Raw genomic sequence first — 24,443 nt, 5'->3', positions numbered from 1 at the left:
AAATGCATAATAGATCTAAATAGATATTTCATTTTAAAAAAACTTACAAATGATTAACAGCTATATTTTTAAATGCTCAAAATGACTAATTATCAACAAATCAAAATCACAATGCAACATCACCTCAACTCTAGAAAGAAGGGCTAATAACAACAATAAGTCTTGGCAAGGCTGTGGAGCAAAGAGGATCCTGCATATTTCTGTAAGAATGTAAATTAGTGCAGCTATTACAGAAAATGGTATTGAGAGTCTTTGACATTGAAGATAGAATTATCATATATAATCCATCAATTCCCCTCTACTGGATATATATCCAAAGGAAATGAAATCAGTGTGTTGAAGAGATACCTACACTCCCATGTTTATTGTAGCACTGTTCACAATAGCCAATAAATGAACACTATAGAAGAATCTACCAACTGATAATAGGACAAATAAAATATGGTGCACATACACATTGTAATACTACTCAGCCATAAAAAATAATGAAATCCTGTCATTCACAAAAACATGAATGGAACTGGAAACCACTATGTTAAGTAAAATAATCCCGTCACAGAAAAGACACACATGTGAAATCTAAAAAGTTCATCTGATCGAAGTTGAAATATATAGAATGGTGGTCACCAGAATCTAAACAGAGTAGAGAGGGAGAGAAATATGGGAGGAAGTTGGTCAAAGGGTAGTAAGTTATAGTTAGAAGTGAGAAGTTCTGGTGTGCTATTGCACAGTAGGGTGACTGTAGACAATGATACCATGCTACACATTTCAAAAAGCTATATAAAAAAGGATTTTAAATTATGTCACCCTAAAGAAATGATATTTGAGGTGATAAAGTTTAAGCTAATTTAAACATTGCATAGTGTATACCTGTATCAAACATCATATGGCACCCCTATGTATGTACAAAATGTATAATTTTTACATTTTTATATATTAGTTAAAAACAATTTAAATTAAAAAGTGATGAAAAATCAAGAAAAAATGTATACAAATTGAGGAAATCAGTAAACTCTAGGATGAAATCAAACCAGTTACTAGGAGCAGGGTATGGTAAAATCAGAGCAACTAATGCAATGGATCAAATCAATGCAAGAAATGTGAAACTAGGAATAAAGTCAATGTATATAATAATCAAGAGGACATAGAAAATGAAGCAGCAGTTGGCTTGTACAGAAAGGCGTATCTCTGAAGGGCTGTCCATCTTGGCATTATATATCCAGACTGTGGAAAGGGGCAACTCACACACTGGATATTCACTTACAAAATATCTTCTCAGATATTTTGGTCACAGTGATGAGGAGCTGACCAACACACTGTCCTAGTGTTGCATTTTCCTTGAGGTTCATGGCCTTCTTTGAGTTAAAATTATTTCTTTAGATGATTTGAGAATAAAATGACAAAAAGGTGCTAATGTGCATTGGAAAAATGAAATGAAATGAAAATTTCATATAGTTCCCATTCTTAGAGAACTTAGATGCAGACAGATGCTTTCATTTTAAATTTGTAGCATGTATCAATCCTTAATTTCACTGAATTTGACTGATATATTCTTGTTAAATCAAAAATAAACCTTAGCATATCATTTGTGATTCCATATTCTCGGAAGAGGACCGAGGGAACTATGTATGATACACTGTCTCGAGGACTTGGAACATGTTTCATACTTAATTCTGTTAACCCACAAATTATCTTCCATTTACATCTCAATGTGCACATGCTCATATTTACTCTTTATTTCATATTCACAAATGCTTATGAAAAAGATTTTTTAATTAAAATTATTTGTCCTTTCTGTTAAACATGCATCCATAAATAAAAAAAAAAAAACTCTTTGTGCTGTTGACTCAAGTAAGGGAAAAGCTAAATAAGAAATTCATGATGCTTGGGCAGAAAATATTCTTTGGTTAAAACAAAACAATGAAATTTTAAATTCTACAGTGGCTTCATATAATTAATTTAAGTTAATCTTAAACTAAGTAATCATTTTCCTTAATCTGTACAGAGGCAAGCAAACAAGAATGTTTGTAAAAATAAGTAAATGATTCCATCAATATCTTTTGGGGGAAATTGCATGCTGCGTGGTATCTGAAGGGTATGTCTCAGGAAACTTTCCATGATCTATTGTATGATTAAATTCAATCAATATTAACCATTGAGTTTAAAGAATGTGCCTATATACACATTCAAACTTATTTGGAAGTGCCTGGTTTCTGAATGATGGGCTGTGGATGCTGATAAGGACCAGGTAGAATTGTTTCTGAGAATCTTGCATTCTGATTAGAGAGAGCTCTCCTGTCCAACATTTGAGAACAAAATTCAGGTATATGATTTGCTGACTACTTTGAAAATTGCATTTTGATGGCACAACTGTGACATCCAATTTCATTTCTTTTCTAGAATGCTTCCACAATAAAGATGTCCTGGTGTTTCATTAACTCTCATAGGTGTCATTTCTGTCTACATTCTGCTTCTATGATTTGAGCTATTGAAGTAGTGCTTACCCCACTTCTTCCACATGGTTTCCTATCTAATGTGAATGATAACTGAAGTCACTGTGTCTACAATATATCATTGACATTTTTTCCCCCAAAGGATTATCTTTGAGTTTTTCAAAATGCTGTTTTCTAAATCTATATCTGATACTACTTAGGTAACAAATTAAATCACAGTTTATCTAAAGAATGTTTCTCTTTTTATATCTGCAATATTGTTTCTTTCATTTTAAGGTAATAGAGTGTTTTGTATTTTTTTTATTTAAGAAAACAATAAGAAATCATTAAATAATGAATTAAACTCTCATGCACTATGCATTTTAATTACTTCTGGGTTAGAAAAATGTTTAATGTTTTTGTCTGCTTATGTGAAGAAAGGAAAGGGAAGTCACATTTAAGGAATATCTATTCTATGGTCCTTAACCCTCTCTATAAAGTTGTAAGATTGCACTCATCCTCAATAGTTACTATATGGAAAATTTTGAATTCTAAAAAAAATTTGAGGGCTGAGGATATGGCTCAAGCAGTAACATGCTTGCCTGGCATGCGCGGGGCACTGGGTTCGATACTCAGCACCACATAAAAATAAAATAAAGATGTTGTGTCCACCGAAAAACTGATGAATAAATATTAAAAAATTCTCTCTCTCTCTCTTCTCTCCCTCTCTCTTTAAAAAAAAAAGAATTTGAATTCATGACTCTGGTCTTAAAAGCTGTTGTTTTTCCAGAATATAATATGACTTTCCATACAGCCATTTCACATTTGTTCTGAGAAAATACAGGTTAATACATATGTAAATGCAATCATTTAAATACAGTGTTACTAATTATTTAGACCTGAAATCATGGTCATATAATTTTGTATAATTTTCAATGAATCAAGAATGAAGAGTTAAGAAATGCTACTTTGAGCGTCTTTAACCAGAATATAATACTTGTTAAGAAAATATATATTAAGCCTCTTTTCACAAGTGAAAACATTTACAGCTTAGTGGAATGGTTTAATCCAGAACTAGTCTTTCACAAGAAATTCTTGAGTGATACTACTAATATTAATATTATTAGCACACTAATATCAAATAATGATATTATATTATTTTAATATAGTTATGTTAATGACATTTATAACTCCATTATATTCATATTAGAATACTAATATTCCTACTGTAATAATAAGTTAATTGAGTTAAGCACAAAGAGAAGATCAAAAGAATTTGAACTTTAGCTACAATGAGAAATTTTAGCTGTATCCACAATGTGTAGGGGAACTTAATGACTTTCAATGTGAAGCAACTCAGTTTTCAATTTATAGTTTATAAAAGAAGATTTACTAATTTATAGTTTATAAAGAAGATTTACTATAAAGTTATGAGAAGTTTCACTTAGATAGATGTATTTCAAGCCCCTGGAAGGGTCCTAGCAATGTTTTCACATGGTTATGTATTTTTATGCTTTTTTTAAAAAACTAAGGTATGTTAAATTCAACAAATGCTACTATCTCCTTTTTATCCAATCCTCATATCCTCTACCACCCCCACAAAATATGTATACTCACAACACAATGTAGCAACTGCAGACATGTTTGGTATGGAGTTAAGGCAAAGCTGTTGGTGGTCTATTTAGTTTGGATGGGTGGATGAGGCTAGCACCAGAATACTGAACTCTAACACAGAGGAAAACCACCTTCTTCCTATTCAATTTTAGTTTTCACACATTATTGATAGCTTAACCAAAATCACACTGGTAGATCAAGAAGGAAATGGCAGACAACATGTCCTTAAGTTTTCTAATCAGTTCTGATTCATTAGAGCTTTATATTCTCTATATTTTATGGAAAGTAAAAGGAAGAGCTTTTCTCTTAGGGGGTGATGAGATAAGCAGTTTCCATTTTTATTTTGAAATATGAGGCCCGAATGTGCAAAGATTTAGATCATTGATAGCTTCTCAAGAAGTGAAAAAAATAAGTAAAAATAGAAATATGGATTCAGCTGAAACCTCATCAGAATGATATATTGTTAGTAGTAAAGAAATGATAGTTTACAAAAAAGGTATTGACTATCTTGTGAAATAAGTGAACTTGAATTGCCATTTAGTTATTACCAAAGTGATAATTTCTTTGATATTAGTTTAACTTTCTATTGATACCTATAAAAGCCTTAATGTTTTTCTAGGATATTTCAACATACCAAAACATATTCTCATTGTCTACCTAAAAACAGTGATATTAGCAACAATTAATCTCTTCAAAAATGAGGAAAATAGGGCTGGGGGTGTGGCTTAGTGGTAGAGCACTTGCCTCACACATGTGAAGCACTGGGTTTGATCCTCAGCACCACATAAAAATAAATAAACAATATAAAGGTATCTTAAAAATGAAATCTATTTTTTTAAATCAAATATCTTTACCTTAATGATTGCATTTAGCAATTCACTTTTCAAAATGGAATATTATTGGGGAGTTTACTTATTTTTAGCACAATGCAATACTTATCTTCTTTCAGTCTATTTCAGAAATACAAGCATTTTATTTTCTAAAGTCTGTATTATTCATGTGACAGTTCTCTATTCAAGACTATATCATTTTTCTGCATAAAAGTTTCCACTAAGTATGCTGATTTTAGAATTAAGGTTAGTCATCTCTCATTACATTAAAATTATTTTTAATAATTTCTAGATAAACATATTATCTCTTTAGATATAATGAATACGTTAAGAGTTAGATCAATTTCTTCTGCTATTATGCTATAATGGCAAAATCATGGCTCTAAGACTTTATTTTCCAGTCAGATTTACTATGTCCATAATTATATATACTAAATGCTTTGTATATTTGCACAAACATTACAATAAATGATAATGAACTATTTTAGTACCATAATTTTTAAATGTTATGTATTATTTTATTATAAAAACAATGTGGAAGTTCTTACATAGTGGCAGGTTTCTTACTGCCATTTAGGGCTATGTAATTAATATATGTGATTTCAGATAAATAGAACAAATGCACATCAAAGGAACTCTAAAGTTCCATTTGACTGAAGAGAAAATGAAAAAAAGGGAAAAAGAAACTTGAAACATTGCCTGGAGATATCTTTGTTGCCTACAATTCCAAGAGTCTTCTGAATAGATTACTTCCAAGATACCTGAGAACTTCTTAATTAAAATTCTATTGATGTATTGTATCTACAGAGATAATTAAATGCAACACTAGTTTTTTTGCATACAAAAACATATTTATCTTGCCAAGAAAGTAATTGAGAAATAGAGTTGAGTGATTCAATCTTAATGCAGAAACTTTTGTCAAAAGAGTTTCCATCAGCTGAGGGACTCTGAAGACTGCCTGATGAATAGGAGGTGGCCTACCTTCTTTGCATGTTTTAATTGAATATGAAAAAAAAAAGATGACATAGTAAAACAAATGTATATTTCTCCCTGTCAGTTCAGTATTCAAAAAGGGATGGGCTAAAATGGATTCTGAAGTCATTTGAGAGTTGTTTTAGTTACTTGGTACAATATGTCTATTTTATATTACCCTGCTTTAAACAATACTACATTTTACTTTTCCATTTTTAAATACAAATTTCTCTCACATGCAGAAAGATCAGTAGAGCAGAGGAAGGAGATCTGGGGGAGGGAGGAGGGGAGTGTGGGGGGAAGTGCTGGAGAGTGCATCCTAATGTTATATATAATTTTTAAAAAATTAATAAAGAAATAAAAAATTTAAGAAGTTTTGTGCAACAGGCAACAGAAAAAGGGAGTATTTAGGAGGCGACTGTATGTGGCACAGAGGATGACAGTTTGAAAGGTAAAGCAACAGTGTGAAATGTGAAAGATGTAATGGCATAGAATGGCAATTTGGGAAACACTTGGAATAGTATTTGTTTAATTAAGTGACATGGAGCATGAACAATAAGAAGGAATTATGAATGATGCCCAAGTTTCTTTAATCTCAAAGATGCTTTAACATTTCACTCAGCTGTTACAGATAGTAAATAAATGTGAGGGATTTACTTATACAGAAAATAAAAGTCTTGTGCAATAAAATTGTTTCAGAAATCAACATTAAAGTTATATTTTCCTACCTTTTGAATTAGTGTGTTCCACTCTATTACCTAAAAGGAGCAAAGGAAATAAAACATGTACCCTTTTTTGGATTAAAGCCAGAAATTCTGTGTCAGATTTCTGTCACTACAACAAATATTTAAGATAAATCAACTTATAAAGGGAAAAGTTTTGTTTCATTCACATTTTCAGAGGTACCCATACATGATCAGGTGGCCCTGATGGTAAGCACTGGTAGAGTAAAAACAATTACCTCATGGCTGGAAAATGAACAAAAGAGATTCCCTGGGGCACATTTTCAATGACCTAAAGATTTCCCACAAGGCCTTTCCTTTTAATGGTTTCAACACCTCCCATGGTGCAAAGTTAAGGATCACATGTTTAGCGCTTGGGCTTTGGAGTACCCTTAAGTGCCAAACTATAGCTTCAAGATAAGTTCTGTGTTAATTCCATTAACTTCTACTTGCTTAGTCATCTGCCATAACTATTCTTCCTGTGCTTGTCTTTGTCATGTTTCAATAATTCCTTGATTTTGTTTTTGTAATAACAAAAACCTATATTCTATTATTTCTAGCAAAATTCACTTATATTAGCAGAAAAGTCACCCATAGCCACGTACACAAAACATAGGACTGCAAATGAATCCCTAGGAGAAAGAATTTACCCTAATTATAATGCTGCTTCTATGCTAATATAGACAGTTATGGTTATTTTAAGGGTACACACTTTCTCTCAAAGTTTTGGAGAAGTGAAGTAGAAATACAAAAAAACAAAGAACATTTCAGATAGGTTTGTCTGTACCCACATAAAAATCCTTGGTGGAATAGACAGAAAACGCAGCATGGACCTTAACAAAACTGGAGTATCCCATTGCTTCCTGCACCAACTCAGACATGGTGACAATGAAATGCTGAATTAACATGCCATGAGAGCAAAGAAGTGAGTTGGACTGGCCTAATTGTTTACCCCATGAGGACTTGAATTGAAAGGTAAGCACAGTCCAGTTGGGCACAGCCAATCATTGAGAAAAAGATAAAAAGGGAGAAGCCATGACAATACAAAGGCTAGGGTCAGCAGACTCCGGATTTTCATGAGTCAAATAAGCTATTCACATTATTTCCCCCACTGAGTAACAGGAAGGTATTTTTCTGTAACATGTGGGGAAGGGCAATCTTTATCCCTCAGTTCCTGTCCCACTTCTGCATTGGAAGTCAAACTGATCTAGGGAAGCTACTAATTATTTTGGCATCATTTTAGGATGACTTTGCTGTGGAAAAGGATATATCTTAAACCTACAGAAACTTCAATGTAACATAAAAAATTTTAATTCTAAGATCAATTCATGTCTCCAATTTCTTTGTCTTGCATTATTGAGCCTCACATCTGTGTTATTGAATGATACAATAGTCAATTTACTTCTTACGTTCAGTCCCCCCAAACCTCTCTCTTTCCCATGGTACAATGATATTTATCTGATATAAGAGAAATATAATACTGAAAATTTTAAAAATTACGTTTACTCTCTCCCGCCCTCTCTTTGACCTTACCCAAACGAATTCCTATATATATCTGTTCTGTATTCCAAGTTCAACCCTGAAACAGCATCTAAAAATTAGAATTCTGAGACATTGAATATGCCAATAAATAATTTGGAAAATAAAGCAAAATTATCTCCCATCCCAATCACATTCATGAGATTTTGCACATCGGTCCTACTAAGTCATAAACCAGATAACTAAGAGGTTATCATGTTAATTGTTCTATATGAAACCATTAAAATTCCAATCTTCACATTCTTCATTTATGTGAGGAAATACAAAAACTGCAAGGAAGTAGAAATAGTGAGAAGTAAAATGTTCAATTGAACATCAAGATCATTCATAGAAAGCTGCATATTCAGGGGAGCAGAAGACACTGAAGTAATTTTTAGATGAAGACTATATCAACTTCATTTATCTAATATACAGACAGCTCATCTTTCTCAAATCACTTTACAAATATCTTTCACAAGAGTGACTGGATGTTGCCTTTCTGAAATGAATTTGCTACCACTTCTGTGATTATACAGTGATTTTTTTTAAAAGTAAATTGGAGATCTTATTATGGCAATCCATTAGTAATGAAAGGATAGGAAGATCATTACCACCATGACTTTACCAAATGACAAAGCAGCAGGTAAGAATAATCTCTCTACTTAACATTTCCATATTGCTGCTAATAGCATTGTCTAGCTTTTCAAGCTGTTTGACAAACAAACAATATAGCAATTTCTCAGTGAGGCATCCAGGATAATATTTAGAACAAATGCATTATCTAACCCTCACAGCAATACACTCAGTAGAAAACTATTAGATTCTAACATTGTATATATCTGATTTTGATTCCAAGGTTGCAGCAAATTGTAAGAGCTCAATAAATGTTTCAGCCAATTATACCCTTGCAAATATATTTCAAATAATTGTTTCACATTTATGTTTTTCTGTTTTAAATTATTTGCTAATATAAAGTGATATTGCAGTAAAATATTTTCTCCGGACTAAACAAGTGTGATTTATGCAAAAGTTTTCCTACAAACTCACAATTCAAAATATTTGACTATGAAAAATGTAAACATCTTCTATTTTCATCAGAGGAATCAATGAACTATAACAGACACTGTTGCATTGAGGAGCTCAAATTAACTGCTGGTTCTATTTGTACAAAGAGATGAGACTTACACAAGTAGTATGAAATCACATCAATTTTATTGACAGAAACATTCCAGCCACTCCAGCCTCTAAGTTTTCTAGCACTCTTATTTAGTGCACACCAAAAGAAAGCTCTGAATCTTTATTTTGAAAATTTCATTACATAACCATAACCCACTTTTTATATTCTGTTTCTCAAGAAAATTCTACTTACCATATAAATCATCTGAAATCCTTCCTACCTCCAATTTAACTTGTAGATAATAAGGGAAGATATTCAGTGGCTTAATATGCTTGGTTGGTTCTGGACCACCTTTGTCAGGTGAGAGAATAATACCAAAAGAAACATCAAAATGCAAAACAACTACACACACTTTTCAAATAACTCAGAAAACTAACTTCACTCCATTTTTTAAAAAATCCAATGAAACTTCAGCTAGTGACTTAATATCAAAATGGAGGAAGACATGATTCAAATTAGTTTCAAGAAGTTGTATTCTTATTCATTACTTATCCAAATTTTATATTCAAATAGACTTACAATCTAACTGTCAAGACCCTTCAAATTGAATACTTCCTCTGTAAAACACAATCTTCAATTGTGCATGTTGAAATGATGTATTTAGAAACTATGGTTCCACCCTGTGCTTACTTCCATTGGTATTTGGCTTTGAAGTATTACCTATCTAGATGGCTCATATAGAGAAGGTTGACCTCAAATATTCTTTCTTTGTTTTCCATAGCTATTTGATATACAAGCCTATAGGGATTTTATTTCTAAAAATAGTACCAGAGAAAAAAACATAGATCATGAGCTTTACAGTCAATCTCTGCCAAGTCATGTATTTTGAGTGGAATAACCTATCAAGGTTCAAAATGTTTCTCCGTACCTAACCTAACCTGTCTGTTGACATTCCATATCCTCCAAAATAAGGTGGTTTGTCCTCAGCATGCTGATTTTTAAAAGTCCCTTCATCTGGGACAGAAACAGATACAGTTAGCCTAGCCTGGTTTAGTCCTTCTTTCAGCAGTCTTAGAAATCACAAACAAAACCTGAGCCTGCTACTATCAGCCTCTGTTCAATTATCCAACAGCATCTCCCATCTCCATGAACCCAATTCCCAGTAATCCTTGCACAGAGCCATAATTTTACCAGAGCACTCAGAACAAAGGCATGCTGTTGAAAACTCGTAAGGTGATGTAACAATGAAAAACCTGAAACAAAATTTGAAGATTTTGTGGTTTATTTCTTCAGGAAGAATTATTTGTGCACACTCAGATAAAGACAATTTGTTAGTAAAAAAACATTAGGATATCAAATTTTAGAGGAGAAGAAAAGTAATTTGTTTCTTCTTCATTTAATAAATGACAAAAATAAGGTTCAGAGAATTGAAATGTTATGTCCAAAGTCACCCAAAAGTTAGAGACATAAATGGTGCAAGTGGGACCATGGTAACTACTATTTGCAGGCTATTCAGTTTCCAAGGTGTGGACACTGGAGTCCTCATAGTTCATTGTAAGGAAGAAAAGCTTTTAGAAGCAGCAACTTGTACTTGAGGCACTACAGAAATTTCTCAAGCAAAAAGAAAAAAGGAAAATGCAAGAGAAATTCCTTTTCTAACTGATAGTTTTGAAGAATAAACAAAGTGGATGGCAGTCTAAGTAATAAGCCTTATTTTTTTCTGTAGTCCATCAGCTTAATTTTCTGCTAAATTTTAACTCATGGATTATCAAGATCAAAACAACTAAGCAGTGAAGTTTTCTTTTTCTTTTCTATTAATTTGCTAATTTTGGATTTCCCCAATGGGCTTGGTTTGCAGCAGATCATTTCTGCTGATTTTCTTCTATTATCTTTTATTTTTAGGAACACATAAAATATTGAAAAATTAAATTGTTCTTTCTACATCTTCTTGTCTAAAAAGAATGTCTTCTGACATACAAACACATAGACAAACGTCTTCATTATAAGTATTCATTTTGATAATAGGAATAGTAAAATAGTAAAATCAAAATCTCCTTTGGTCACAGCTTGGGATTTATAAGTTATACCGCTTAGTTTGTTTCCAGATAATTCAATAAGAAGGCTGTACCCAGTTTCACATATGTGCTGTGACTTGTGTCACCTTCATTGTGCAGAGTCACAAGCATAATAATTTCACCAGCTAAAGATGAAATAGCCTTTTCATACACATATGGGGATATTTCTGCATTATGCCACCTCCTATCAAAGTTGAACATTAGGTAAACAAATCTAGATTTTCAATCCTTGTTCTGACCTTGGCAAACATAAAATGTTCCAAAGAGCTTATTAATTTAAAAATTCAATAATCTTCAAAGCAGGACTATTCAAGAAGAGATTGATGGGGTTATTATTAAAGCTAAAGTACCATGCAAAACATGAATAAAATATGACACATTTGTAAATCCTGTTTTTCTTAACATGTTAAAATCTTCATTCTTTATGTACAGAAGTGTTTCCCCTTCTTATCTGCATTATAGAGCTCCTTATATCATCAAATAATTTTCTAAAATATAATTTGTAATTATTATGTTCTGATTAATGGATCTTGGGATACTAGTTGTTCCCTAGAAGAGAATTTGGTATCTTTTTTTCAGGATTATACATCTAAACTATATCAGAGGGAAAACTTAGACTCTCAAAGTTCTTAGTACATCCTTTATTCTTTTTTTCTTGGTTTATATAACTAAGGCATATTTCTTCTAATTTTAATATTTTTCTGAATAATTCACTGAGACTTTTTGAGTGGGAAGAATTAGATATCCATACTCAAATAACTGAAAAAATCTCCAGACTTGTCAACATTCACACATTAACTGTGGGAGTATATTTTCAAATGGATATATTAGCATACAGAGCTCATGCCTACTTGGCTTTAGAAATAATGACCCTTAAGCTAAATATTGAACATAATAAGCTTACTTAATGGATATCAACATTCTACGGCAAAGGAATTCAAAGAAATCTCAACTCCAAGCTATGTATGATCTGTTCTCTGATTTTCTTCTCAGTGTAGAGGTAGTTATTTATCATGTTTTGATTTCTTAAATAAATTTACAAAAGAATCAGTACAGTGCAGTCTAGAATAAAAATATGCAATACTAACATAAGTACCTAATTCTTTAGTTTACATACACACATAGCTTGATAGTTGTTGAATCAAAAATTGGCATCTTTTTGCTGATCCTCAGGGATTTGAAATATTAAAACTTTTTTAGGTGAATTTTGGCTTTCTTCTAAAAGAATTATTTCTTTATCCCTCAATAACTGTCTTTCAGTCATGTTTCCTTTGCCTAATTGCTTTGTTATTGTAACAACCAAAAAATAAATAATTGTTAGGTAATTCCTACCATCTTTCATTCTGTGAGATCTGTAATGTCAAATGTATTTTTGTGATGGTATCAAAAACTTATGTCTTTTCAAGGTACTTACATATTCTCCTATCTGTATTTAATCTGCTGAAAAATGCTGTTTGGGTTGAACATGAAAATAAACGAAGGAATATTTTAATAGACTTTTCAATTTGCTCCGGATATTCTTATTTGATACTATTTATCTACATATGGATGTTTTCTAAAGGTTAGTTATAATGTAAAACATAAAAACATCAATGACATTTTTGTATTCTGTTATATTAAAAGCTATTGGTTTGCCTTTTCACTCAGAATGGCTCTTTTTTACTTACGTATGATTTTGTAGCATCTTGCGTTGACATTTGGAAAGTATTGGTTCACTAAGTTATACAACTTCTGACATATTGCGTTGACACGTTTTATTACATAACATATATGCATTTTTTTAAAGCCATAATTTAGAACTCACATCAGAAAAGTCTTTTAAGAATTGGAAAACTGTCAAATTCAAGGTAACCAATACAACTGATTGGCTTGCTTCCTTTGTTTTCAAGAACATGTCTGCCACATATGCAATTTGAATAACCATAGTTTTTTAAAGTAAAAATGTTCCTTTATAACAAAAGCAGCCATTTCAGCTTGTAACACAAGCTCCTGCTATGTCACTACATATTAAAAATATGTGTGTGCTCAAGTGTTGAGATTTAATGAAATTATTGATAGTCTTCTGCTAAATAACACCATGATACTCTTAAGGAAAACTGACTCATCTTGTAAGTATGTGGAGATGATTAATAAGTAACTAAGTCAAGAGCTTAGCATCCTGTCTAAACCTTGGTTTGTGCTAAAAACCCCAGTCGTTTTACCATTACTCTCTGTTGGTTCAAGTGTAAATACATGTTCTTTCTGTGCAGAATCCCTACTTGCAGATACCTTCTGGACTCATGGCCCCTTTTCTGCAACTTCCTACTTAAATTTTCTCTCATCAGAAAACCCTTACTAACCATTTTATTTTACATACACCCTCCTACCTCATAACTCTCTACTGTTTACCCAGCATTATTTTATGTAATACACTAGCCACTATGAGACTTTTTATTTTTATTATTCTGGTTGGAATGTAAGCATCACCAGAGCACAGTGCTTTGCTCTTGCACTACTGGATGTCTGAAACATAATTCATGCTCAGTGAAGATTAATTTAAACAATGAAAAAATATGGGCTCTGCTTTTTTAGTTAATTGAAAGATGATGATTTAAATATATCACTTTAACTGAAAAAGTTTGGGAATCAAGATTTCATTATTAGAGTGATACCTACAGAGTGCTTGTCTCCCCAAAGAACTCGTGTCTATCAAAAAAAAAAAAAAAAAAAGTAAAACTTTGGATACTGTGTCCCCTCCAAGAAAGCAGAAAATTTTTGTACTTGACTCTGGATCTGCTCACTCAGGAATGACACTGAAAACATTGTAGCCACTATGCTTGTGAGTGCCAATAATAGTGACTTGACAAGAAACAATATGCTTCTGCACTATAGAGAGGAATAGGAAAAAAATAACTAAGTAGAAATGGGTATCAGTCTTATCTTGGACCCACTTCTATGTACATTGAAAGAAGTATTTAACCTTCTAATGAAATATAGTTTAATCCATTTACATGACCAAATATCCATTGGAGGCCTATAGTCATGAACATAAGGTAAGAATACTAAGCCCAGATATAAACTTTTTCTTTGGCTACAGTGGCACAAATGAAAAAAGGAAAAAAAAAAGTCTAACCCCATGGTAGATCCAATTCTGCTTTCCTAAAAAACTTACTATCTGCTTATTTATATTATTCTCTTAATATATTGATGGGTTTTATTTGCTAATATTTCTTTAAATTCTTTACAACAATGTTAAATGTGTAAGTTGAGACTAAAAGTTCTTATTTACTCTTAATTATTTTAACCACAGATTGATATAAATTACATGCTCTCAGAATTCAAAAGATTTTTTTTTCTTTTAAAAATTGATTTCTCCATCAATGCTTACTTTTAAAGAGGGGTGATATTTATTTTCTTCTTCTCTTTCTCTTTTTCTTATTTCAACGGTTTTAAAAGTGTTGGGAATAAATGAAGGAATACGAAGGACAAAGCTTTCCTCTGATCTAATTGCTCACTAACTGGCATATTGTGTTCCTAATGTGTGTTAGTAATTTCCTCCTTAGGGGATTATTCATCCTTAAAGAGGGCAAGATATAACTTCAGGTTGCTGAGGGGAAGATCTAGGAATAATGCCAGATGTCTCTGCACATATTTCTTCCATTGCAGTTTTAATAGATGTGAAGAAAAATGACAGACAGCACTCCCTTCCTGAGGTTGTGTAATGCTTTGCCTCCTATCTACTGCTTGACACCACTCTGTGTCACAATAGATGACTCACAATAATGGTTACAATGGTTATTTAAAAATAATCCATCCAGTCATCCAGCTGAGAATTTACCTTAAAATGCTAATGATAAGAGGAAAAAGGGTAAGTGGAAATACTTCCTACATAACTGTACTATTTTTTAGCAGGCAAGAATAGAATCATGTTTCATGTTAAATAACCAATAAAAACCATAAAGATCATTGGAGTCATAAAACCACACTTCAGTATGAGATAATGACAGCATTTAGAGCTAAAAGGCAACTTCACTTAAGCTGATCAACAAGTAATCAGAAATGGTAGAGTAATAACTTCATAATTCTCTTCTTCATAAATACAATAGTGAATGTGAAAAATATATCAGAATCAACGTTTTCAAAACTACAAATTAACCGAAGGTCTGCATGCTTAATTGGAGCATTTCTTCAGAAGAACAGATTGAATCTTGGTAAGAACAGTGGATTTTGTGACATTTAAAAAATATGCTATCCTTGCCAGGTACAGTGGCACATGCCTGTAATCCCAGCAGCTCAGCAAGCTGAGACAGGAGGATCAAGAGTTCGAAGCCAGCCTCAGCAACTTTTTTAGACGCTAAAAAAATCAGTGAGACCCTGTCTCTAAAATACCAAATGGGCTAGGATGTGGCTCAGTGATTTTTGCACCTCTGTGTTCAATCCCTGGTACTAAAATAAATATATGTAATATGTATGTGTATGTATATATATATATATATATATATATATATGTATATATATATATGTGTGTATGTGTGTGTGCCATTTATATATTATATATGATGTATAATTATATACAATATTATATATATATATTTATATACTATTCTCATCCCCTATTCTCAGAAAAATAAAGGAGAAATTAAGACATTTTCTGATAAATAAAATCTAACAGAAGATTAAAGTGAAGATTTGTCACTCACAAATTGCCCTGCAAGAAATACTACAAGAGTCCTTTATAGGGTAATGAAAGGACACTACACAGTAACTTAAACTCACTGAAGTAAATAAACCGCGTTAGTAAAAACAACTGCATAGGTAAATATAAAAGCATAAATTTGCATTTTGTTATAAGACTTTTTCTTCCATTTGATTTAAAAGAGTAAAGTAATTACCATGTATATATAGAGATTATGGCATACAGTATAAAATGCAATTTAATAAAAATACAACAAAAAGTAAGGAGAGCAAATACAAGCAAAGTACTATATATTTTTGAAATTAAATTGTTGATAACCCAAAGTAGATTTTTATAAATAAAAATATAAATTATAATACCCAGGACAACCACTAAGAAAATAATAAAAAATATACATTAAACACATGAGACAATTAAAATGGCACACTAGAATACAAGAGTTTAGAACACTTAGGGAGAAGTTAATGGAAGACTAGAGGAACAAAAATGATATAGGAAATAGCAAAGTGGCTTAAGTAACTGCCACCCATCCATGATTATGTTTAATTAAAGTGTTAAATACTCTAACAAAAAGCCTGAGATAGGTAAAAATGGGTTTAAAGTGAATAGGATAGTATTATATCCCATCTAAATTAGAGTCACATTTTAGATTCAGATACACAAATATTTTGAAGGTAACAGAACAGGGTAAATATATACAATATAAACAGTTATCAAGAGGAGATGGAGCTGCTGTATTAATATTAAGAACAATATGCTTTAAATAAAATTACAAAGAAAAAGGATAATCTACATTGATTTGTTGCTCTGTCAAGATTGCATGAAAATTATTAAGATGTATGCAGCTAAACATAGAGCCCAAAATACATGGAAAAAAAAGCTAAAACATTGAAGAATAGACAGTTCAACAATAATATTTGGAAACATTCATACCCTATCTTGAATAATAGAACAACTAGAGAGGAAAATAAGAAAAGGTCACACTTAAGCAATACTGTAACTGGAGGAACAAACATCTGTATACTACTTCATGTAACACCAGAATATATGTTTTTGCAAGTGTATATGTGGGTAAGGATAGGTAATATGTTAGGTCAAAAAGCAAATCTCAAGGGCTGGGGATTTGGCTCAAGCGGTAGCGCGCTCACCTGGCATGCTCACCTCAGCACCACATACAAACAAAGATGTTGTGTCTGCCAAAAACTAAAAAAAAAAAAAAAAATTTAAAAATTAAAAAAAAAGCAAATCTCAATACATTTTAAAGGATGAAAACTTTCAAAGTTACCATAATGAAATGAAACCAATAAAAGACATAAATGTGGGACATTCACAAATAAACGGAAATTAAGCAACATACTCCTTAATAATTAAAAGGTTACAGAATGAATCCAAAAGGAAATTACAAATATTTTGGACTGAATAAAAATGTACACAAAACACTTCAGACTTATGGAATGCATCTAAAGCAGTGCATAGAGAGAAATTTATAAGTATGTTAATAACACCTGTATTAAAATGAAAAGAAAAATCTTAAATTAATGACCTAATTTTCCACCTTAAGAAACTAGAAACATGAAGAGTACATTTAACCCAAAGCAAGCTGAAGAAAGGCAATAGTGAAGATTATAATGGATATAATTAAATAGAAAATAGAAAAACAATAAACAAAACCAATAAAGCCCCCATAAATGGTTCTTTGAAAAGATCAATGAAGTAAGCAAGTTTAGCTAAGCTTATGAAGAAGAAAAAGAGAAAAGACTCAAAATACCAAAATCAGGCATGAAAAGGGGATATTGCTTTTGACATTACAGAAATTAAAAGGATTAAAGAAAACCATTAATAATTCCATGCCAACAACTAAGAAATTTAATCACTAAATTTAAAACTTTCCACAAAGAACATCTAAAAGTAAAAACAAATGCCTTCACTTTCAAGTGATCCCAATGTTATACTATCTATCCACAAGTGATATGATATAGAAAATTCTGAAGAATAAAGAAGAGATTAGATATAGTGTACTAATTCATACATGTTTCAATATGCAAAGTTAATATACAAAAATCAATATGCTTGTATTTATGAACAATGATTTTTGAAATGAATATAAAATTAAAAACACGAACTTACAATGTGATCAAGAAGAATAAAAAGCTAAAGGATAAATTTAGCAAACAAAAATAGCACAAGATTTGTACACCAAAACTATAACATATCATTGAAAGTAGTTGAAGGTAATAAACATAAAGACATCCCATGTTCTTGTGATCCCATGGATCACAATCCCTAATATTATTCAGATGACATTACCCCAAATAATCTACAGATTCAATGCCATCACTATCAAACTTCCACATAGTAAGAATATTTCAAAGATGTCTTTTAAAGTCCTTATCTCTTGGTATGAACAATCTTTTATAATTCTTTCCACCTGAGTTTAAGTTGGAGCTTGTGACTTACTTCTAAAGCAATAGGCTATTACTTGGTGATTGGATTATAAGATTATGATCTCTGTTTTGCTGGTGATCTATAGGTTTCCTGACTTACCTGCTCTTTTGGAGCACCCTACTAGGTATGGAAGGCCTGTTGGCAAGGAACTAAGACTGACTCTGATCAACAGTCAGCCCAAAAAAAGAAACATTTGGATTATACTAAAAGACCATTTCAGTCAATTCATAACCGGGGCTGATGACCAGCATCTCATGGGGTGGGGGTTCTTCTTCTTGCCAAAAAGCCCAGAGGAATTAAGTGGTATCAGAAACCACTAAGTGAGCTTGGAACTCTAGTTGAATAAGACTCAAGTTCACAGACCCTGAACTAATACTGAGATTGCAACTTTGTGAAACATTAGGAAGCAAAGCAGAGATTCCATTTAAGCTATAACCCTTCTTGACACACAAAAATGGTGAGGCAATAAATGTCTACTGTATTAAGTCACCATAGGTTTTTAATAACTTGTTAATCAGCAATCAATAATTATCATACTTGGTTTCATACAAACAATGTCCTTTCCTATTCCTGGACCACATTCCTCACCCCTGCACAACTCTTGGCAAGTTTTTTTGTTTATTTTTTGTTTATTTATTTATATATGTTGTAGTTCAACAGAATACCTTTATGTTATTTATTTATTTTATGTGGTGCTGAAGGTCGAACCCAACACCTCACACATGCTAGGCGAGCACTCTACTGCTGAGCCACAATCCCAGCCTTAACTTCACTTTTGATTTTGTTAAACACAAAATTTCAGGAATCAAAAAAGATTTTTTAAATGACAACTTTTCTTGGGAAGGATGGAAAAAAACTTCTAATTGTGAGCTCAAACTACAAATTACTTTTTCATTAAATCATTTTAATGTTGTAAAAATCTCTTTTGAATATAGTGTCAAATGTGTGGAAGGATATTTTAAGATCTTTTCAACTCATATCCAGAGGTCAGTGCAATCATCATTTTTTTTTTGCCTTTAAATCTTTTATCTAAAGTGGTTTCCTTATTCAAAAACCTGTCAAAGTTGTCAAAGATAAATTTATTTTCATAGTGCTTATTATATGTGATAGATAACTTCTTCATGCTTTTTACCTAATATTTAAATATTACAATATAATATTATTTTCCTCATTCCATAATTAACAAAGATTCATTTAAAATGACTAGTCAACCTATGGTATTATATTCAAATGCAGACTGTCTGCCATTGATGTCTCAAATTTTCCCTACTGCCAAAAATAACAGACAAATCATGGTCTAGTCCTAGAGATTTCCATTTGGAAGAAAGCTCAATACTCACTGTAACCAGCTTAGCAAAAATATAGATATTATAATAATATGTTACTCAAATATTTTTTTGAATAACCCTATTTTATTTTTTGTATTTTGCCCAATGTTTGATTTTTATGACATTCAAAACAAGAATAAGCATCTTGTTGATTTATCAGACTAATTCCAAATTTCCTTAAACTTACTTGGGCAATATTTCACAAACTATATTGCACATGCTAACTTATAGCAACCATATCAAATAGATCATTTAACAAATATTAATAGCTACTAACTTTGTGTAGGCACTGTAGGCAATTTTATTTTAATATGACTTTTTTTTTTTTTTGCGGTGCTAGGATTAAACCCAGGGCATTGTGCATGTGACGCAAGCACTCTACCAACTGAGCTTAATATGACATTTTATGAACTTCAATTGTGTTTTAGATACACCAACAGATTATGAAAATTTTATTTCCTGGATTTTAAATAATATCATTATTTTCATAAAATATTTAATCCATCAACGTAGATGCATGTTCGATTAACGTTATGATTTAGGAAAAAATATTTTGTGTTCTACTATTTTAGTAAGCCATAACTAATATTTTTCCAAATTTTCAATAATAATAATTTGAATGCAAATCTTCTACAATAACATGAAAATATGCTGGAATCTCAAATCATTCTTAAAATAGTCAGTGTATCCCCTAAATTGCCACTCATAGTATCATAATCTGAGAATTGAAGAATTCATGATTTATAGCTGTTTTCAAGCACAAAGTCCTATGCCATATGTTAAGAGAGTTGTCCAAAACATTAGAACTGTGGGAATCAAGGGCTTAAGAAGTCATCTCCTCCAATGCCTAATATGAAAGGGTAAATCTCATGGAAAATAATTCACTTAAAATTTAAATAATTTGTGTGTTATAGAATCACAAAATAAGAGAAGTTGAATATTTCCCGTTATTACCTATAAAAAGGGTTGTACTGCACTGGTATATGCAGTAGATGTCTCCTGGCAGAAGAAAATGCCCTGATTACATATTTTTTACTCTTTATGACTTAATTTCCTTGTTGTGCTTCTTGTTGAAGTCAATTATTAGATCTAAGAATGAGTGAAACAAACTGATTACCATATTTATTGAGCCTTATCTTTGTAATCTAAAATGAAATATGAAATTTGAGGGAGAAGTGGTATGAATGTTACTAAACTTAGAATTTTCTTTATAATATTTGTACAGAAAAATGACTGACTATAATCCTTCGTCATTTATGAAGAGTATGATTGTTACTTTAAATATATCTTTAAATTCTCACCTCCATAATTAAACACTACAAAGAACAAATCTCTTCATTGCCACTGTATAGGTTGTTTCATTTACATGTCTAGCCCTTCAAAGTTAGTTCATAGGCAATTATAGTAATTATTTTGCTTATTTTATCAAAGCCCTACATGTTTTTTTAAACCTTTTTTATATCAGTTACTTTGACAAACAAATGAGCTCATAGAGACGAAGTTTTAAGTGGTATTGTCATAAAGACTGAAATCCTTAACATTCCCAAAACTCATACGTAACATTAAAATTTTATATCATTCAAAACTTTTCTTTCAGAAAGAGAGCTAATATTGAAAATGGTGAATGATTCTGTATGTTCTATTTCACTTAAATATATTCTAATTTATGAGAAGAGAAAAAAGTAAGAGATTTGTCATGTTTTTCATCTTAAGTAGGACAGCCTTCCTAGTTTCTCTGATTTCACTAAAGAACTAAAGATAAATGTTCCCAAAATCAACATGACTGATTTGCTTTTTTCTCATAGATAGAGCTTATTTAGTGCCTAGAAGCAATTTGTGTGTAATAGAGATGCCATTTCTTCAAATGAGTTCTTTAATGAGCTTTTGTCCCACAACTTAATAGTACTTCTTATTTTATTTCCCAAGATGGTCTGGTGTCTTTTGTGCAAAGTATGAGGAATAATATGTCCACCTGGAGAAATTCTGATACGGCTCACCTTTAGTAATAATGACAAAAGCAATAATAACAATAATAAGTTACTCTTGTAAAAGGATTTCAAATATTTAAAGAATATTCAAAGAATTTGTTTTCAAGAATAAGACTTAGCTTATTAGGTAAACTATTCATTGACTTTTACAAATCTCAATATTCTTACAATCTATGAAAAGCATTATCTTTTCATTTTTCCCAGCTGAATTTTGTAGTTTGTAATGTTTAACCATATTTTAACCTCATTTTACTTTTGAGTAGTCATAATGTTAAATTCAGTTGAATTAAAGAGATAGTAATATTCACATATCTAAAAAGAAAATTAGTCTTGGTCAGGGGATATGTGTCTGATACTATTAAGATTTAGAGAAGGTGCCAAAGGAAGTAAATGCTGTCAAAAGAATATATTTCATTGAAAAATTGTTCCTGGCAGTTTTCAATAAAAGCCATTCAGAAAATAATGCTTTGTGCCAATGTCTCGAGTGCAAATGAAATCTAGATTTAATTTATTTATATGAAGTAGTCATTTCTGTGTCTTGCTCTTAATTAAGATATTGTTCTCTTCATAAGTATGCCTCTTTAACTTTTCATCTTCAAAAATGTGGTTCTCCCCAATACTGTAAATGTGAAAGGAGAAATCAAAATATCATTCTTAGAAAATTCAAGATATGCATATATATGTGTATATATATAAATATTTGTTGATTTTTTTTATTTACTTAAGAAAATAAAGAGAAACACTAAATCATTTTCACTTGTATAACTCACTTGTATTGCTTCCCAGGTTCTCCTCATTGCAAGCCCAACCAGTTTATTAAGGAATCCTGACTCTATTTAGAGTATAAAGCTTTATTGCTTCAAATGTCATTTCCACCCCTACTCTAAGCATCTTTTGCTCAGTGGAAGATCTTTTTTTAACATTTGAGGTCATATTTCTTTGGAAATCTTACTTCTGATTTTGTTTTTCAGTTACTAAATTATTTTATCCAACAGTTCTTACCCATTCAATTCACAAAATCCTACCAAACCATGTTTCTTCCCACCATTGTGCTGACCAAAAATGTTAAAGAAATATTGGATAATAGAAAAAATATTGAGAGGCTAGGGAATGGAAATTTCTAAAATTGTTATAGAACTTTCTTTTAATTGTTCTTGTTATCTAGCAACAACATTTTCTCAAAAGTCTCATCTACAATTATTACACAGTTTACGGAAGAACCATATCACTATTTATAGTGTATTCTAGCGCAAAGAGTAGTGCCAAATTTATATTTAAATAAAGGTTTCTTTCCCAGGTAAATAAATAAGTGGAAATATTTCAGCAGCTATAAGTCAAATACCACTTTATCATCCAGGGACCTTTAGATAGGTAAAAGTAACACATCTTGGCTCACATAAATAGGAAATGTGTGTCACTGGTACCAGATGCCCTCTTTGCATTTCATAGAATCACAGGTGACCCAGGCTCAGCCAATTCAATGTCCAGGACTTTGAATCTTTCAGAAATAATTTGATCACAAAGACAGTTGAAATTATCCATAGCAGACAGGGTGGAATCAAGAATCCTGAATCACCATTAAGCAGTAGAGAAGAAGGTTTGTCAGTGGAAGTTTTACTGGCTGTATTCTAAAGCTATACCTTGTTCTTGAGGTTGATGAGCTAAGCTTGCTGTACTCTATGTGAGTAATCAAATATACTTTTAATAAATTTTTTTCTATATAAGTGTTCAAAATTTTATTTATACTTCCCACAATTTTGATAACATAAGACAGGAAAGCAAATGCTCTAAGCTGAAACATAAAGAGAAAAAAAAAAAAAAAAAACCTCTGAATGGTGCATGTAAGACCTGAGGACACACCAGTCTACCATATGTGCAATATGAGTCTCAACAGGAAAAAAGAGACACTGGGTAAATAAAATACTTAAGGAAATAATGAACATGAATTTTCTACAATTAGTGAACAATGTCATATCATAGATCCAAGAAGTTTAGAGAATTCCAAATAAAATTTCACTTTTATAAAAACCAAAAAGGATTATTATTGAACTTCTGAAAAACAAAAATATAGAGAAACTCTTAAAGGAAGCCATAGAAAGAAAAAAAAATGTTAGATAGAAATGATAAAGATAGGCATGATATCAAAATATTTGTTCAAAACTAGGAAAGCCTAAATATAAAAGAGGGCTTAAAGTGGGTGTGGTAGCACATGCCTGTAATCCCAGAAACTCAGGTGGTTGAGGCAGGAGTACCATGAGTTTGAGACCTTAGTGAGATCGTCAGCAACTTAGCAAGACCCTGTCTCAAAATAAAAATAAAAAGTACTGGGATAAAGTACCCCTGGCTTCAATCCTCAGTACCAAAGGGTTGGGGGAGAGGGTTTAAATGTAGTAGAAGAAAAATATCTAGCAACACAAAATTCTATACCTATGCTATGATTTGGAAGTATCTTCTAAAGAACCATGTGTTAAGGACTAGGTTGTCAGAATGTGGTGCTCATGGGGAGTCATAAAACCCGTAGAAGGTGGTGCCCAATGGGAGGAAGTTAGGTCATTTGGGAGGATATCCCGAAGGGGATATTGGAACTTGAGTCTCTTCCTCTTTCTCTCTTTACTTTCTAGAGTCTGTGAGGTCAATAGGACTTAACCACATGCTCCTGTCATGATGTACTATGCCACCACAGGCCCAAGGCATCAAGACCAATTCACCCCAGACTTAACCTCTAAA

At 31.7% G+C, this 24,443-nt stretch overlaps 1 long non-coding RNA gene across 1 annotated transcript in view; it reads right to left on the bottom strand.

Moving 5' to 3' along the window:
* The window catches only part of LOC110598705 (uncharacterized), a 120,664-nt gene that overhangs the window by 38,670 nt on the left and 57,551 nt on the right, over positions 1 to 24,443 (bottom strand). The window contains exon 2 of the long non-coding RNA XR_013430327.1: positions 17,104 to 17,158. This is a non-coding gene — a long non-coding RNA (uncharacterized LOC110598705). The remainder of the gene's footprint in view (positions 1 to 17,103; positions 17,159 to 24,443) is intronic.

Source organism: Ictidomys tridecemlineatus, chromosome 14 (assembly GCF_052094955.1).
Source record: "Ictidomys tridecemlineatus isolate mIctTri1 chromosome 14, mIctTri1.hap1, whole genome shotgun sequence".
In the NCBI taxonomy this organism is placed as follows: Eukaryota; Metazoa; Chordata; class Mammalia; order Rodentia; family Sciuridae; genus Ictidomys; species Ictidomys tridecemlineatus.
The sequence above is the reverse complement of the archived record's forward strand: the minus strand, read 5'-3'. Positions and strand labels throughout refer to the sequence as shown.